This window comes from Mastigoproctus giganteus, chromosome 1 (assembly GCF_048544385.1).
Source record: "Mastigoproctus giganteus isolate SK-2022 chromosome 1, ASM4854438v1, whole genome shotgun sequence".
Lineage (NCBI taxonomy): Eukaryota > Metazoa > Arthropoda > Arachnida > Uropygi > Thelyphonidae > Mastigoproctus > Mastigoproctus giganteus.
The window spans coordinates 258793270-258809448 of NC_143575.1; positions in this window are offsets into that span (position 1 = coordinate 258793270).

The window sequence follows — 16179 nt, forward strand, 5'->3', positions numbered from 1 at the left end:
TGCCTAATAGGCCTGCTTTCTTGCATCATTTACCACTACTAATACTAACCTACAAACGACAGCAAACTGCAGTCTGTAAATTTGTTTGTTAGGGCTTTCAGTCACAAAAAGCCAATTTTGAACCGAATTTCGGAGGTGCAACGAAAAGTGGCTTATTTACAGCGACACCAAACGATTCCATCATCGGTTATTATCCTATAAAGGTGTTCTGCACACACGTTTAAGAGATAGTATCAAAACCTTCACTTCACTAACTTGAGATTTTGCTGCTTTTTTGTAGAATACAGCTGGTATCTTCGATTAAGCGCGTCTACCCTCTGGCCAACAACCACAGGGGATGTACACCATTTTCGTTTATTTTTTTAAGTATGTTTTAATTTTATCCAAAAATCTGCAAGTGCTTTTTTGGTCACCTAACAGACATTAATTCTCAACAAACTAGAAAAATAGCGGAAAAAATTTTACACCAACGTTAGTGGTGGCGTGGGGAATTTCTATCCCAAAACTAAACATACGCAAAGAAAACTCGCTGTATACAACATTCGGTAAATCAGAAATAAGTGGTTATGACATTCACTGGAGGAGGGGATAGGGAAAGGAACCGGGAAAAACAAGAACATAAGTTTTTTAAAACAAAGAATTCCAGAAAACGTCCCTTGGCACTTTTTCTCCAAGCTACCACTTCCGGGTTAAATTCCTATTGACAGTGTTTTGTTTCTCTGGTTACCGATTCTTAGTCCTCGTTATCGCCTCCTGAATTGCTAAATTCGTTGCTACTTCAGCCTGAAACGATAAACGCAACCAATACTATTGATTTCAGTATATATCACCAAAAAATATGAAAATCATATGCATTTTAAAATACAAAGTTACTTATCATATGCCATCGTGTGTAGCACAGTCGCCATCCTTCCCACACCGAGTGAAAAAAAGCCTCAGTTCGAGTCCCGTCGATGACGAGAGGAATTTTTAAGAGCCTTTTTCACAACGTGGCCGAGTTAGTCGGTCTCAGGCGTGGTAGCATGATTATTCTTCCCAAAAAATCCTATTTTTCATCCAGCAAACAGAAAATCTATCTTAAAACACACGGAATTTACAGAAATTTTACTACAACTTATCATATAGCTTCTAGGATGCCTACAGTTAAATAGCATTCGACAGAGGGAGCCGCGGTCGTGACACCTCATCCATCTAGAGGGTTTACGAATTATAAATATAATTTTATATGCGGGATGGAATAACCTCATTCGCTCAGTATTACGTTGTGAAAAATAAGGCGTCAGTTCTCGCTGCGAATTCATTTTGCTAGAGGTGAATGCAGGTTGGCTATTGCCAGTGTATCGATTTGCGATAGAAAGAGCAAACAAGGGTGGTAATGTTATCATAATCTTCGGAGCGTTCTTTTACAACTCTAATACTTGTCGCTTAGTGTGTCCCTTAAGTGTTTAATCTAAACTTTTGAAGTTGCCAGTTCAACGACTTTTAGAGAAGTCCAAAAGATAACTGGATTTCCATTGCACTAATGGGATTTGGGCCCGACTAAAATAGATGGAAAGGGACTGCGCCGAGTAGAGCCGGCGAAGATGGCTTACTTATTAGTCACATGATTAAGTGATTCTTGGAAATACTGCAGAGGGAACAGATTTCCCAATTCATTATGGTTACATGAATATCAGTTAATGGCTTGATTATGCAGATATTTTTGGTTCCGAGTTTATGTTAAACTCCTTTGTGAAATCCGTGGCTCCTTTTTGGCAATTATGGCTGTGTTTTATCTTTGGTGTATCGTTTTCTAATTCTTATGTTGCGATGAACATTAATTAATTAATTAATTAATATCGCTAAATTCTTTTTTATCTGTTCGGTTGGATAAATTTATTTGATGAAAGAAAAATATCTTTTCCTTTCTGGTTATTGGCAATCTTATTAGCTCACGCTTGTGTTGTGGTGTTTGACTCTTAACTTACGAATAAGTAAGTAGTTTTGTTTCTTTATTTTAATCTGATAATAATTAGGCTGGCGTGAAAAGAAGGAAAGTAAGAAATCCATTTTTGTAAACTGATTGACCGGAAACGTTCGGCTTGCACCTCGTAACTTTTGTAAAATAATATACAAGGTTTATGACAAAATTTGGTATGGTGGTGGACAATAGAATAACGATGAAATGAAGATACAGCGAGAAACTTCGGACAGGTATAAGGGATATTTATAGGGGTCGTATAAGAATTACCAAAAAGGTCACGTTACAGAGGTCGATGGAAGATGTTAGAAAATAAAGTCATATGACATCAGTACGGCGTACGATCCCCTCAAACGGCTAAACAGGCCTGACAGCAGTTACCCCATACTCGATGTAAAGGTGTCTATAAGATTCTGTGGAAACAAATTCCATTCTTCCACCAGCACAGACCTTAGCTCATCAATTGACGAAGGAGTTGGCTGTCGGCGTGCAATGCGACGCCCAAAGGCGTCCCATGTATGTTATAATCTGATTTAAGTCTGCTGATCCTGCTGTCTACTGCAGTCGTTGGATATCTTCAGTTTAAAGATATTACTTCACCACTTGAGCTCTATGTGCAGTGGCATTGTCGAGCATGAAAAGAAAATATGGGCCAATCGCACCCCTGAAAAGTCGCTCATAGGGTTCGAGAATCTGTTTTCGATACGTTACGTTATCCCTATCAAAAATATGGAACATCTCCAGATGAAACAATGTCTAGAATCTGTTTGTAGGCTGAACCGGGACTCGAGAACAGAACTGTACCCAATTTTGTCCCGCTTCATCGCAAGCTGCACGAGTTACTCCACGTCTTCTACGTGTTCTCTTAATTTTGTCGAGCAGTGTATAATTTCTTCCTCCGTCTTGCAGATCTCATTCTCGATATAAAGGCCTATCAATTGAAGCGGGATAATATTGTCCCGCTTCAGTGTAGTACATGAGTGTTAAAATTTAAAAAATTCAGATAAAATTAAGAATTTTAGATTATTATACCAATGATCAGTAATCATTTTATCCCTGCGTATCGTAATTTGGAATCGAAGAAACCATTGATAGTGTAAATAAAGTCACAATGGTTGGATATTCCTCCACTGAAACTTCATTATCCTCCCGGAAGCTCCCTTATGACAGAAATGGATAGCAAAATGAGATTTTCTGTAATCAATGTGAATTTATCATTTGCGCACATGTCCTGTTTTATTTCCTTCCTGTCTCTGTCCGACACTCCATTCACTGCCTCGTATGTTTTTAGTTGTCACAGAGGCTTTGACTTTCATTGTACCTCAACGATTTTTGTTTTATCGTCAATAAAATAAAAAAAAAGAAAGAAAAAACTTGCAGGAAACGGGCAAAAGGCTTAAGATGCTCTGTGTCTTCGAGATCTGAGAGTTTCCGTTGGTGCAACATCTGGGACATGGATGGTGGGTTACAACGCAGGTCATGTGGAGACGAAGAGCAAGAGAGAGTAAGGCAAAGGTACACCTGTCAACTTGGCATTTCGCAGAAAAATCCCGCCATAGAAATTAAAGGAAAACGTGTGTACAAATTTAAAAAGAAGAGCATTCATCCTCCAATTAGAGTAAGGCAACAAAAAATGTCCAGTGCATCAGTTATATATGGATCTACACTGCTCGACAAAATTAAGAGAACAAAATGTTTTTATGAATATGTTATTGTGAACAGTGCTGCTGAAGGCGACTATTTGATGTAATGGGAATCCTGGCATGAAAATTCCGAGTATCCAATAGAAATCGATCTACCATCTTACAACGCCCACATTATGCAAATTTTTCATCGCTATAAAAACATGGGTTGCGACCACATCACCTCATTCCCGTTCTTTGACTTGCTCAGTGGCATAGCCACATCTCCAATACTCAGGATGGCAAGTCATCATCGTTTAGCTGATTCCTTCGGATGGATGGCTGGCCGTTGGACGACTTGAATAAATATATTATTGTATTATGAAACCCTCAAGCACGAGACGTATTAGAATCTATAGCACTTAGTACTATTCTTGGGTTGAAGGTTGGGAAGGCGAAAGAAGATACTTTTTGCCATTAGACTTGAATTTCTATAGATTGCAATTTTCAGGAAATACGTCCGAAGGAAGGTTGTCCCAGAAAACGAAAGTTGAAGGAATAAATGAGGAAGAAGAAAAATCGGTTCTGTTAGTTGACGTTGGACAGTAAAAAGATGCTGATTGATTACGGTACGTGTTCAGAGAGGTTTGGAACAAAGAGCGGGAATTAAAGAAGCCAATTCAGAAGAACAGTGCCCATGGAAGTATCTGTAGAAAAGGCGGCATGCAGCAGAAACAGAACGTCTATGAGACAAAGAGTGGAAAAACTTTGTTAGAGATGAGTCATTAATTAACCTAACTGTCTTCTTTTGTCCACGGAGTGAAAAAAAAAAAAACGTTATATTATGGTCACCCTGAAAGTTATTTCATATACTCACGTATATTGTGTCTGTAAATTGCGCGTGTTCTCAGGTCGATTTGCCTGTTTTGCTAAACAAAAAACCCCAGTTTCGGGGAAAAACCTTGCTATCTACGCCTGAGACCAACTAACTCAGCCACGGAGTGAAAAAAGCCCGTAAAGTTCTTCGCGTTATCGACGGGATTCGAACCCGGGCCTTTTCGTATGCATACTCCTCACTTTCACTTTCGTATGCATACTCCTCACTTCACCTCAAAACATTTCATTGAATTGACACAGTTGAATTCAGAGGCCAATCAAGATGGATGATACTTTCACAGTGTTCCTTGAACCACTAGTACCGATGCGAGTTCAAAGGTATGGTACATATCGTTTTGTAAGATATCTTTTCTTCTGGGAAAAATGAACATTTTTCCCATACAGAAAGAGTCTCCTAAGAGCTGCTGGTAGACCAGTGAGACGTTGGTTCATACACACCAGGGATACTAGTTCTTGCCAAAAAAAAATAAAACTCCATATATTTAGCAACCACCTGCCTGGATAGAGGGCACTATTCATGATGGGTCCATGGACTTACGCTGCTCTCAGCACACACGAAAGCGTCCGTCGGCGTGTTGCACCAGGTATATCGGAGCCAAACACATCTGGGAACTGTGCGGCTGGAGAATCCCTCAACCCGAAACCTATAGCCCACTCTAATAGACTAGCCCTTAGTGACCGTTTTCTCCCCAGGCAGATGCTCATCACAGTCCAAGCAATCGACGGCGACCTCTACAAATTTGAAAAGGATGGGAAATACCGGAGACAGATCCTTGATGGTCTAACCTAAACCAGGCAAACTGCACAGTAATGTGGGAAGCACAGTAATGCGCGCACAGTGGTATCGTCACCGTCCTCCCCACACCGGATGGAAAAGGCTCGGGTTCGAATCCCGTCGATGACGCGAGGAACTTTAATGGGCTTTTTTCACTCCGTGGCTGAGTTAGTCGGTCTCAGGCGTGGATAGCAAGCTTTCTCCCCCAGAAACTGGGGTTTTTTCGTCCAGCAAAACAGGCAAATCGACCAGAGAACACACGCAATTTACAGACACAAATACAGGTTTATGTAATCAATCACGGGCAACCCTGATATAATAATTTGATTTTTTTTTTTTTTTGAGGGAAGCGTAATAAAATTAAAGAGCATAATGTCTGTGTAATATTGTAAATAATGTCAAAAGTATGTCTGTACGAATATATTGTAAATAATTCATGAAACTTATTCTGTTGTTGGCCCTGGAGGATGAACCCCAATCTCGATGTAGGCCCCGTTCCCCAAGGCCATTGTCACCAGCCTTTGTAAAGCCCTTGGCATTGCTGCTGTGAAGAGTATATTGTATATATCACTTTTGTATACAGTAAAGATTATACGTATACAGTGCATCACAGTGTGTGGTGTATTGTCATCTAGGATATTGTTCTTGCATTCCCCATATTGTGTTACCATGTCAACTGTCGCACAGTGACCTGCGCCATTGAGCCCGTACAACTCTCAACATTTTTCCTAGTGTCAGTAATGTCTCAAGCCCGAGTAATAAATACGTACGATGCAGTTTCTGTTGTGATCAGGGCCAGCATATTACAGGAGAATTAGCGTTGGCGTTGTCTCCAGAAGGAGCTGTTCATAGGAGGTATTAAAAGCACCGAAGATATGCAAATGTGCTAAAATTTATTGGACAACTAGCACTTGAAAGTTTATTTACATTTTTACACGAGAGAATATAAACAATATCTTGCCGGTGAATGCCTTTCATAAATCAACAAAAGATGTTGGTGACGTCTCTATTCCAGGAACGTCGCCAACATCTTTTCTGTGGCCCCCAAACACCTGAAGCTGCTCGTGAAAGAAAGCCTCACCACTGAATAGAAACTTTGTAGAAGAAATTTCAACGTCCTCGTATGGCTTGAAAGATGAAATGTCTTCGTATTCAGTGATGAAGCTGCCTTTTTTTATCTGTGGCAATGTCCCACTGTTCGAATCTGGGACGAAAAAAAATCCTGGAACTGTTACTGAATATATAAGAGACAGCCCGATGATTAATGCACTTTTTCTTAGTTCTCTTTCGAATAAAAAAAAGGGTAGGGCCGTTTTCCTTTGTGGAGGGAACTGTCAAAGGTTAGAGGATACTTCAGTGTTATAACAATGGCTGAAAGGACAATGGATTGAGCAGAAAAACTCCAGAGCATGACTTCAAGTCTGCTGACCTGGCCGCATCCCATAAAAGACGTTGTTGCTGTGTACAAGGAGAGGTAAATGATATCAAGAGCAGCAAACTAGCAAAGTATGGTAGAAACTTGACTTTCGAATGGACGCAGTATAGAATGATCAGGACCCCCAAACTGAACATCCTCATGCTTTTTTAGGAGATATTAACTTTTAGAACTTTGTACCATGATTTATATTACTTTATATTATACTTGTAGAGGTGTATAATTTTACGACAGTCAATTTTCAAATTATTATTAATTTGTAGTAGTTCCACATTGTGATTGCGCAAGTGTTTCAGCCGTTGGATGGCGCTGTTGTTGATCACCGGTGATTGTTGACTGAAATGTATGTAAGTCCACAGGCTAATTATTTTCAGCTGTTATTTCGCTTATTTTATCCTGGCATTTTGTGAAATAATAATTGAAAAGAACTTCTAAGCATTCCTCATCGAGATTTCTAACCATTAGGATGTTGTGTTACTCATTTTCCTTTGAATCGCTCTTTTCCTTTCTTTTCGCTCGTGTAGTTTGAGCGAGTTACTGTATCATAAAGGAGGGAAAAAAATTCTTTGGACGTTTAAACTAGTTAGCCTCACAGTTTACTTGTCGATCGATTTTCTCCAGGTACGCCCACCTGCCGGGACTAAATGACGGTAATTGTTCGATTTCTTTCTCACCCCCCCCCCCATCATTTAAAGCAGCGTTCCTGAATGTGCTTGCTGGTCCGAGTGTTAAGGCTAAGATAACCTCTACTAAAGAAAGAGACTGCGCTTACATGGAATCTTTTTGGTATTTATGCAAATGAGTAGCGATTGAGTTGTACTCTTAGCGACAGTGTGTGAAGAAAACGTATCCCGTGTATAATTATTAGGCAGAAAAAATGGCGCCACCATTCTGTTCACTGGAATACATTTATGGAGATTGAAAGGACTAAATTATTCACAATTAGGTCTTGGTTTGTTGCCATAATGTAATAATAATAATAATAATAATAGTAACCTGACACAAGCAACCTTTCCATGTACTTGGTACCAGTCCAGTTAAGGGATGAAAAAAAAAATAATAAAATAAATAAAATAATAATAACAATAATAATGGGGGTACGATAAGCCCAATGGTTACGATGCCGGACCACCAATATCATGGACCCAGGTTCAAATCCCACCGCAGAAAAAAAATAATAAAAAATCGCGAAAGTAGCTTATTGGAACTACTACTCCCAGGTCGAAGCGATGGCTGAGGCAGAGTGGCCATCTGCTGTCGCCCTCATAACTACTACCCACCACTGGTGAGGATGAGAAGTATAAATATTGAACATACTGCATCGAGTGTGGCGCAGGCTAAAGTCACTCGCGTTCAGGCCTTAGGCAAAGGGATCAGTTCTAAAAGTCGGAGGCGGTCTCCCGCGGATTTTTTTTTTTTTTTTTTTTTTTTGATTTGGTAGTTGTTGGCGCATCGGCTTCTGTGGCCATATATTGCACCTCCCAAGGTTTTTGCAGTACTTTGATTCAAGCCCGAGGCGGGAATCGAACCCGCGACCTTTGGGTTGCCGGGCAGGTACTTTACCCACTCGGCTAGCCCAGTCGTCTCCCGCGGACGACAGTGGAACGAGTGGCGCTGTTTCCCGTATAGCTACCAAAACTAAACGGCAAGACTATCCAGACCAACCAACTGGAAGTACTTCCTGGACAACTGCTCAGGAGGGAAGAAGAAGAAGCCAACGCATGAAGTAATCATGGGAGCATACTGCGAAGTAACAAAGTTAGAGACAGACATGACAATGTACAGGACGGAATTACACAAGTGGGTGGAAAGATTCCCGACTGTTCAGGTTACCGAACAGCGAATAGCAGACTAGGGAAACACTTACATGGAACTTCAGAAAGCCGCGATCCTGAACACCAGTAGGACAGCCTCGACGAACAGTAACAATAATAATGATAGTAATTGGACACAACTAACCACCCCATGGTACTAGTACCCCTCTTGGGGCGGAAAATTCACAATTAGGTTAAGGGTTGAGCGCTGATATGTTGTAATAGATGTTCACTGGAGCAATTTGGCACCAGATCTCCTTCAACATCTCTCCACATTCAAGCTGCTGGAACAGGATAGCCTGCGCGCCCAGCTCAGAGGAGGATAGTTATAATTACCATCCTCCTCAAACCAAGTGATAAAGACCCAGGTTCGAATCCGTCAGTGCGGTGAGGAATTTTTATGGGCGTTTTCACTGCTTGGCTGAGTTAGCCCGTCTCAGGTGCGGACAGCAAGATTTTTCTCCCAGAAACTTGGGGGTGGAGGGTCCAGCAAAACAGGCAAATCGACCAGAGAACATACGTATATTACATCACATGGGTAACATACGTATATTACACCACATGGGCAGATGAGTTAGCTCTAGGTAGCCCTAATATGACAGTTTTTTTTTAGACAACAGTTTGCTTTTCATATTCCTAGGTTTCAAACTTCAGTACCTACACCAAAAGATCTTTCTTATCCGAGCAACTTCTCTTGCCAATGGACTCAAGCTGGATTTGACTAAAAACTTCGAAGAATTCTTACATGCTGCTCACAAGCTCCTGCAAGTCAGTCCTCGTGGGTAGCCCAGTTGGTAGGATCGCTATCCTCCCCACACCGAGTGGAAAAGACCTCAGTTCGAGTCCCGGCGATGACGGAAAGAATCTTTATGGGCCTTTTTCACAACGTGGATGAGTTAGGCGGTCTGAGGCGAGGGTAGCATGGTTTTTTCTCCCTGAAACCTGGGTATTTTCATACAAATTTCCCGGAAACTTGGGTATTTTCCTACAAATTTCCCCGAAACTTGGGTATTTTCATACAGCAAACAGAAAATCGACTTCAGAACACACAATTTACAGATAATATACAAAAAGAGATAAACGCTGATGCTTCTAAAAAATCCAACAAAAAACTTCTCACTTTTATGAAATAAACATCAGACGTTCTGAAATACAAGTATAATGCATTGCGTAAATTATCTAACTTGTTTTTAACCCATGTCGGAATGTTAGAAGAAATCTCTAGTTTGGGATTAGTACACCCAAGTTTCCAGACATTTTATAATCTTCTTTTTCCTGGCTCTAATCGAAAACAACTCAACCGAATTCCAGTACGAATATGTCAGACTCGAGTCCTAAAAAATCACACCGTTTCCAGACGAATGCAAAATTGGTCCAAAAATATGAAGTGTTGGACATTAATAGAAATATCGAGGCGATGAAAATATTAAAGTTGTTCGCTATTACTTAATAATGGCATTCCTGCTTTGTTGTCAGAATTCATTTTAGTCTGGATGGAATTCAACCACACAGAAAACTGTATCTTATTTTTCTTTTTTTTGTAGCCTTACAATAACTCGCATGTCTGTATCAGTGATGATCTTCCGTCCTGGTCGTTCTTCAAAATGACAGTTGATATTGTAAACGCATTCTGGTGCGCCCTATTGCATACACGCACCAGACAGGGCGAGAAATGGACGTACATAGAAATTGTTGGGATATAAATCTGAGAGTTTTTGGTTTAAATATGTGCTGCTGTCGACAAATTTGTTATTTGTCGAAGGAACTACTTCTTCTGGCTGTACTATCACAATTGGTAGAGGCTGTATCATAGTTCCTACAGAACAGATGACGTACACCTTTGCAATTCGCTTATAATCAGCAAAATAGAATACGATGGAAAAACTTCTGAGATTGCATTCTTGTATATTTTCTTAAGATGTATGCCGAATAAAAGTTTGCTTTATCTTGAGCGTCTTCCAGTCGAGATATACTGAAGAGGAACATGCTAGCATCAACTTGTCGAAAGCTGAAAAACATCTCAATCGTAATTAATATAAAAAGGACAATCTGCAGCTCTTTTTGCAGTGACAGTTTGTACTGCCCCTTAATTCTCTTTTCATTGTTTTCTGAAAGTAAATACGCCTAATTATTATTCCCAATTCGCTTTAATTTTAATTGTGTGGGTTTTGATTTTTTTTGGGGGGGCGGGATGTGAATTAATCTCTGTGTGTGTATTAGGGTTCTAGACATCATTAGTGTCATCTAGTGCTAAATCTTTGTCATTTGACATTCTTAAGTGGCCCAGGATGACAAACTCCTGTCATAGAAACAGTAAAAAAATATATTTTATTTGTTTTAATTAGATAGCAGTTGATTAAATAACATAATGATGGTACCCAAATGTAGAAAACTGCGAACATAACAGAAAATGTCTGTTAAATAAAAAAATTAAAGAAATTAGCACTTTGAAACGAACTTTGCCACTTAAAAAACGGATAATAACACTTTACTACCAGAGAGAAAGAGAGAGAGAGAGAGAGAGAGAGAGAGAGAGAGAGAGAGAGAGAGAGAGAGAGACTTACTACTAGAAACTAATATTTAAAAATAAAAAAATAAAAAACATTTATAAACAGAAACTAACATTTAGAAAAAAAAAACAAAACACATTTACTACTAGAAACTGACACTTTGAGGAAAAAAAAATACTTACTACCAGAAACTAACACCACTTACAGAGAAAAAAAAAAAAAAACAGTTACTACCAGAAATTGACCACTTACTACTAGAAACTAACACTTACAGAGGGAAAAAAAAAACAAAAAAAAAAAAAAAAAAACAGTTCTACCAGAAACTAACACTTAGAGGGGAAAAAACCCTTACTACTAGAAACTAACACTTACAGAGAGAAAAAAACAGTTACTACCAGATGTTTATGGCAAAAATATCTAGAACCAGAACCACTTAAAAAAAAAAAATCCTGACTAATAAATTTTCTGTTTATACTCTGGGACGACCAAACAGTCAGAGCAATTCACAAGATAGACAGAATACAAGAAACAGCACTGTATTCAGTAGTCACGGGTTTGAACCCTGGTCACTCAAGGAATGTGTACTTATGCACCCGCGCGCCTGACTACTAGGCTACGACGTCCTCTTTAGGCTTTAGGCTACGGTGTCCTCTGGTAGCTACTACCAGTAGCTAATTCTTAGAGGGAATAAAAAAACCTTTTCTAGCAGAAACTAACATTTAGAAAAAAAAACCCCGCTCACTTCTGAATGGCATCATTGGACCATTGGCGCTCGAAAACAGTTGCCTTTTTCGTTTGGACGGTAGATGGAGGATATGGCGACAAATTGCGGAGAGGAATCACTCCGGTCCTGGTCCAGCAGAAACAGACAGGTGGCGGCAGTGTTTTTTGGTATGGAGGATATTTATGCAATTGCGTTAAAAAGTATGGATGGAACTTTACTTTTTGAACAAAGTGTAAATAATAATAAAAAATAATTTTGAGAATACGTGTAGTTGCATCCAAGACCTTGAATTCTGAATTTATATTGCAGAATCAATCGCCGAAATAGGAATTATGCGAACTTGCAGAGGGCGACATGGGCATGCGCAGTGCTGCCAGTGCATGTATACCTATTTTGCATATTAAAATTTACGAAAGAAAACGTGCTTTCTATTTTCAAGATGGCTAAATGTCCCTATGTTCAGTAATATCTGATGGAAAAACCTTAATGGGAAGGGAATTTTTGGAAATTTTTAAAATTTTATTCTCTTAAGACCTGATTTCGAAACCCGCCAATGATACGAGGAATTTTTTGGGTCTTTTTCACAATGTGACTGAGTTAGTCGATCTCAGGTGAGGGTAACATGGTTTTTTCGCCCAAAAACTGGGGTTTTTCATCCAGCAAACACCAAATCGCTCGACCTCAGTATACATGAAATATGTTCTGGGTTGCCGATGTGCCTAAAACCCAACGACAATCCCATTATTGCTGAGAACCTTCGTGTGATTATTTTTCCTGTCTGCATGATTCTGATTTGTCTTTCTAGCTTTAAGTTTGACGAAAGCAACCGAAATCCCGGCAACTTTTTTTCCATTATAAATGGAGTTATGCTCCCCAATGAAAACTGTTTATACTGGTAGTCTATACACAGTTTAAATTTAGGGAAGTTCCATATGTGCTCTGCTATTTATGAACAAAGGCTTCGCATAAATTTTCACCTGAATGCATATAAATGCTATTCATTTATACATCTCCAGGTACGTTTGACACGAACATCCAATGCAAAGGATTTGTATGATGCTCGTTGTCGCTCAATTTCAAAAGAGGAATTTGCTTTAAGAATTGCGAAAGCCTGCAAGTTTTTATTTGATGAAGGGCAAGACTGTTAAGAAAAACATTTGTGGAAAGACTATACCAATGGTAAAGGTCGAAGTTTCTATGTAAGAAATACTAATATATATTCCAGTTTCCAACAAAGGTATTGCAATGCGATTTGAAATAAAACACACTCCGCCGATCTTTTCAAACCTTAATCTTTTCTCTGGAACTAGTAATGTTTGATCTTACGTCTGATGCGCCCTGAGGAATAGTCCCATAAATCTTTCATAGCGAAGAAGACAAACAGATGTTTACTTAGGCATCCAAGATAAGCTGTACGCATTACTGACTTTTGCATGTAATGCGGACAAAGAGATTTCAGCTACTAATCACTGTTGCCGGCCATCTCGTAAGTCTCTAACAAAGATAATTAGTCCATTTATGTGACATCCACATCTGAAAGAGGTCACTAGGACGAGCATTATGAAAGGAAAGTCCCAGGAGAATTCATTGGACAAGTGAATATATATGAAGACAAATACAAGGTATGAAGCTATAGGGGTGATCAGTGTCAAATCTAAATTTGCTGCACAAAGGAGTTTTATAAATAGCTAAGCAATCTACAGTAGACTCGATTGTCCACCGACCGGTTAACAGGGTTCTTTACTGAATCCATTACAGGCGTTCTTTACATTTTGCAATGGTCCTGTAGATAAATATATCTTTTAATTTCTCAGAAACCACATCCTTATCTTTGGTCTGTCTTCCAAATCATGCCGTCCTGGACAGTTGGTAGAATCTCTTTATAAAAAACGTTTAAAAACTTTTTAAAAAACTTTTAAGCTGGTATACCGTGATGGTAAATAATCAATCCATAGTTGGCCAGAGATCTTTCTTTTCAATCGAACATAATCCCTTAACTGTTTAAGAATTTCCAAATCTTAAGTTCGTAGGTCCTCTCATTATACTCATGTATTTTTGTCTGCAAATGTTATTGTCTAAGAATATTTGGAGACAAAATTTGTTTGTTTGCTGAACGAAAAATGCTAGTTCCTCGCGGAAGATAATACAAACGTTGCTCTAGCCCTCTAGCCACGTTAGATATCTATAGATAGCTACAGATACCTACCATTCCAATGAGAAATAGAGAATCGAACTCCTCGTTTTCAATGGCCCAATGGCAGCAAAGAAGTGTAACATTAGTGTCCATGTGAATAAATCAAATCGTAAATTCATCCTCTGGTGGGGCTGAACTTCATTATTGCCTCAGTTTTCTCGCTCTTCGGTTGAGTAAAAAGAACACAGATTGGAAATTTTCTTGAAGTGTGAACAAGCAGCTAGGGAGGTGCTTAGTGTCCTGTCTATGATACATAGGACTCTTCGCAAGTAAGGAAATGGATATCATTGTACCTTTTATAAGACTTTGTGAGACCGCATTGAGAATATTATGTTCGGGTCTAGAGCCCACACTTGAAGAAAGTCATAGAACTTCTAGGAAGGGTTAAAAAAAAAGGGCACCAAATTAGTGAAAGGTGCTGATAGATGTCCATATGAAGAATGGCGTAGAAGTTGAGGACAGCAAAGCTTAGTAACTAGACACCTCTGACGGGACCGGACTGAGTTGTACACTGCTTTACCATTAATTTTTTTTTTTTTTTTATGAAAAACCCCAAACACAAAAGGTATCAAACCTATAGTACTTAGTACTGTGCATGGGTTGAAGGAGAAGTACGGAGGGAGGGGGATGCCGGAAACTTTGCTCTAGAGACTAAACATGGGTTTCACCACTTCAAGCCTCCAATAAGCAAAGTGGTGGTATTTCACCGGTTGATGAAAGTCATCTACCACCTCTGATGCCACTGCGTGTGGCATTTGTCAAGATTATTATTGACTTGTGGACTGCTGCATGACGCAGCCTCTGTCATGCAGCGACCTGCGCACTGTACTTAAGTTGCGATTGGTTTCGATGTGTCCCAATCGTCTCATTGTGGGCTTGTTGTGTGCTGCAACAACGTCGACTTGCCTTCCGAGAGAACAGAGCTCTCTTCTCCAAGTTCCATCACATTCGAAGGTTTTCCGGGTCGTTTAGTGATAGTCTCAGCACGATTACATTTCCAGATTATATTACCAGTCCTCAACATATTGATCTTTGATGCAGTTGAAATGTCACTTTACGCACCGATTTCTTATGTGGCACCCTATTATCATTCCAGACGCTGGGAGTCTGTTAACTGCGTAGATCACGGCATCTAACATCCACATTCACACTGCTGTCACCTTGAAAGCCTACTAGGATATTTATAGCACCAAGCACCACTTATTGTGTCTGACAAGTAGTGCTTGGATAGGATGCCCAACTATCAATGGAGGGATGTCCGAATATTAATAGTACGGCTGTTGAATTCTAATACTGACGCCATTCAAAATCCTTTAAAATGTAAATTAAGCCCTTTTTTTTTATCCTTATATGATCTGCATTTCGAAGCTTCTAATATGTGTTAGTATTCTTTTTTAAAAGTGAATTAATAATTACTACCATCTACAAACTATTACTACTTCTCTTTTTTTTTTAGTTATTCTTAGTGAAAACCACATTTATTGAGAGAACCCAGAGTTCTAATATCCTCATACCTCCTGTTCTATAGAAATGAAAAAGTGCATAGCGTGCTGGATTACATTGGTATCACAGAATCATTGATGCTCTGCAGTTGTAGTATAGGCAGTAAAGGAGTTTACCCATGTATCGACGCAAACAGTACGTCTTCAGTTAGTGTTATGCTGTGAGATAAAACCACCTACGACAACAGTTCGAACAGCAGAGCATATAAAAATTAGAAGAGAGAAATGCATTCACTCCTTCCCCTCGTGAGTAGCACAGTTGGTAGAATCGCTGTCTTCCCAGCTCCGAGTGGAAAAGACCTGAGTTCGAGTCCCGTCTGTGATGTGAAGAAACTCCGGTTTTTCATCCAGAAAACAGAAAATCGACCTTCTAAACCCAATCAAAACAGCGTTGAAGATAGCAAACATATTCCGCAGTCAAAAAACTTGTCTAGACATGTAAGAACGTGTCTTCGCAGACTGCACTGCGCGTTGTACTTCAGCGTTGTAACTGCATCTTAAAATCGCTTATATAGTATTTTATAATATCTATTTTTTTTTTTTTTTTTCAGGGAACTGCTGCCGAGTTTCTAAGAGCGCCATAAATAAGTTATCAAAATATCCATGCTCTGGACAGCTTCCATTGAACTAGACCACAGTAGTGGAAGAGTATTTCAGAATGTCCCGGATGTCAACCTCTGAGAGCTATTTCTTGTACTCTTTCTACTAAGACGTGCTGTTTGAATGCGCACAAGGTAACAAATAGG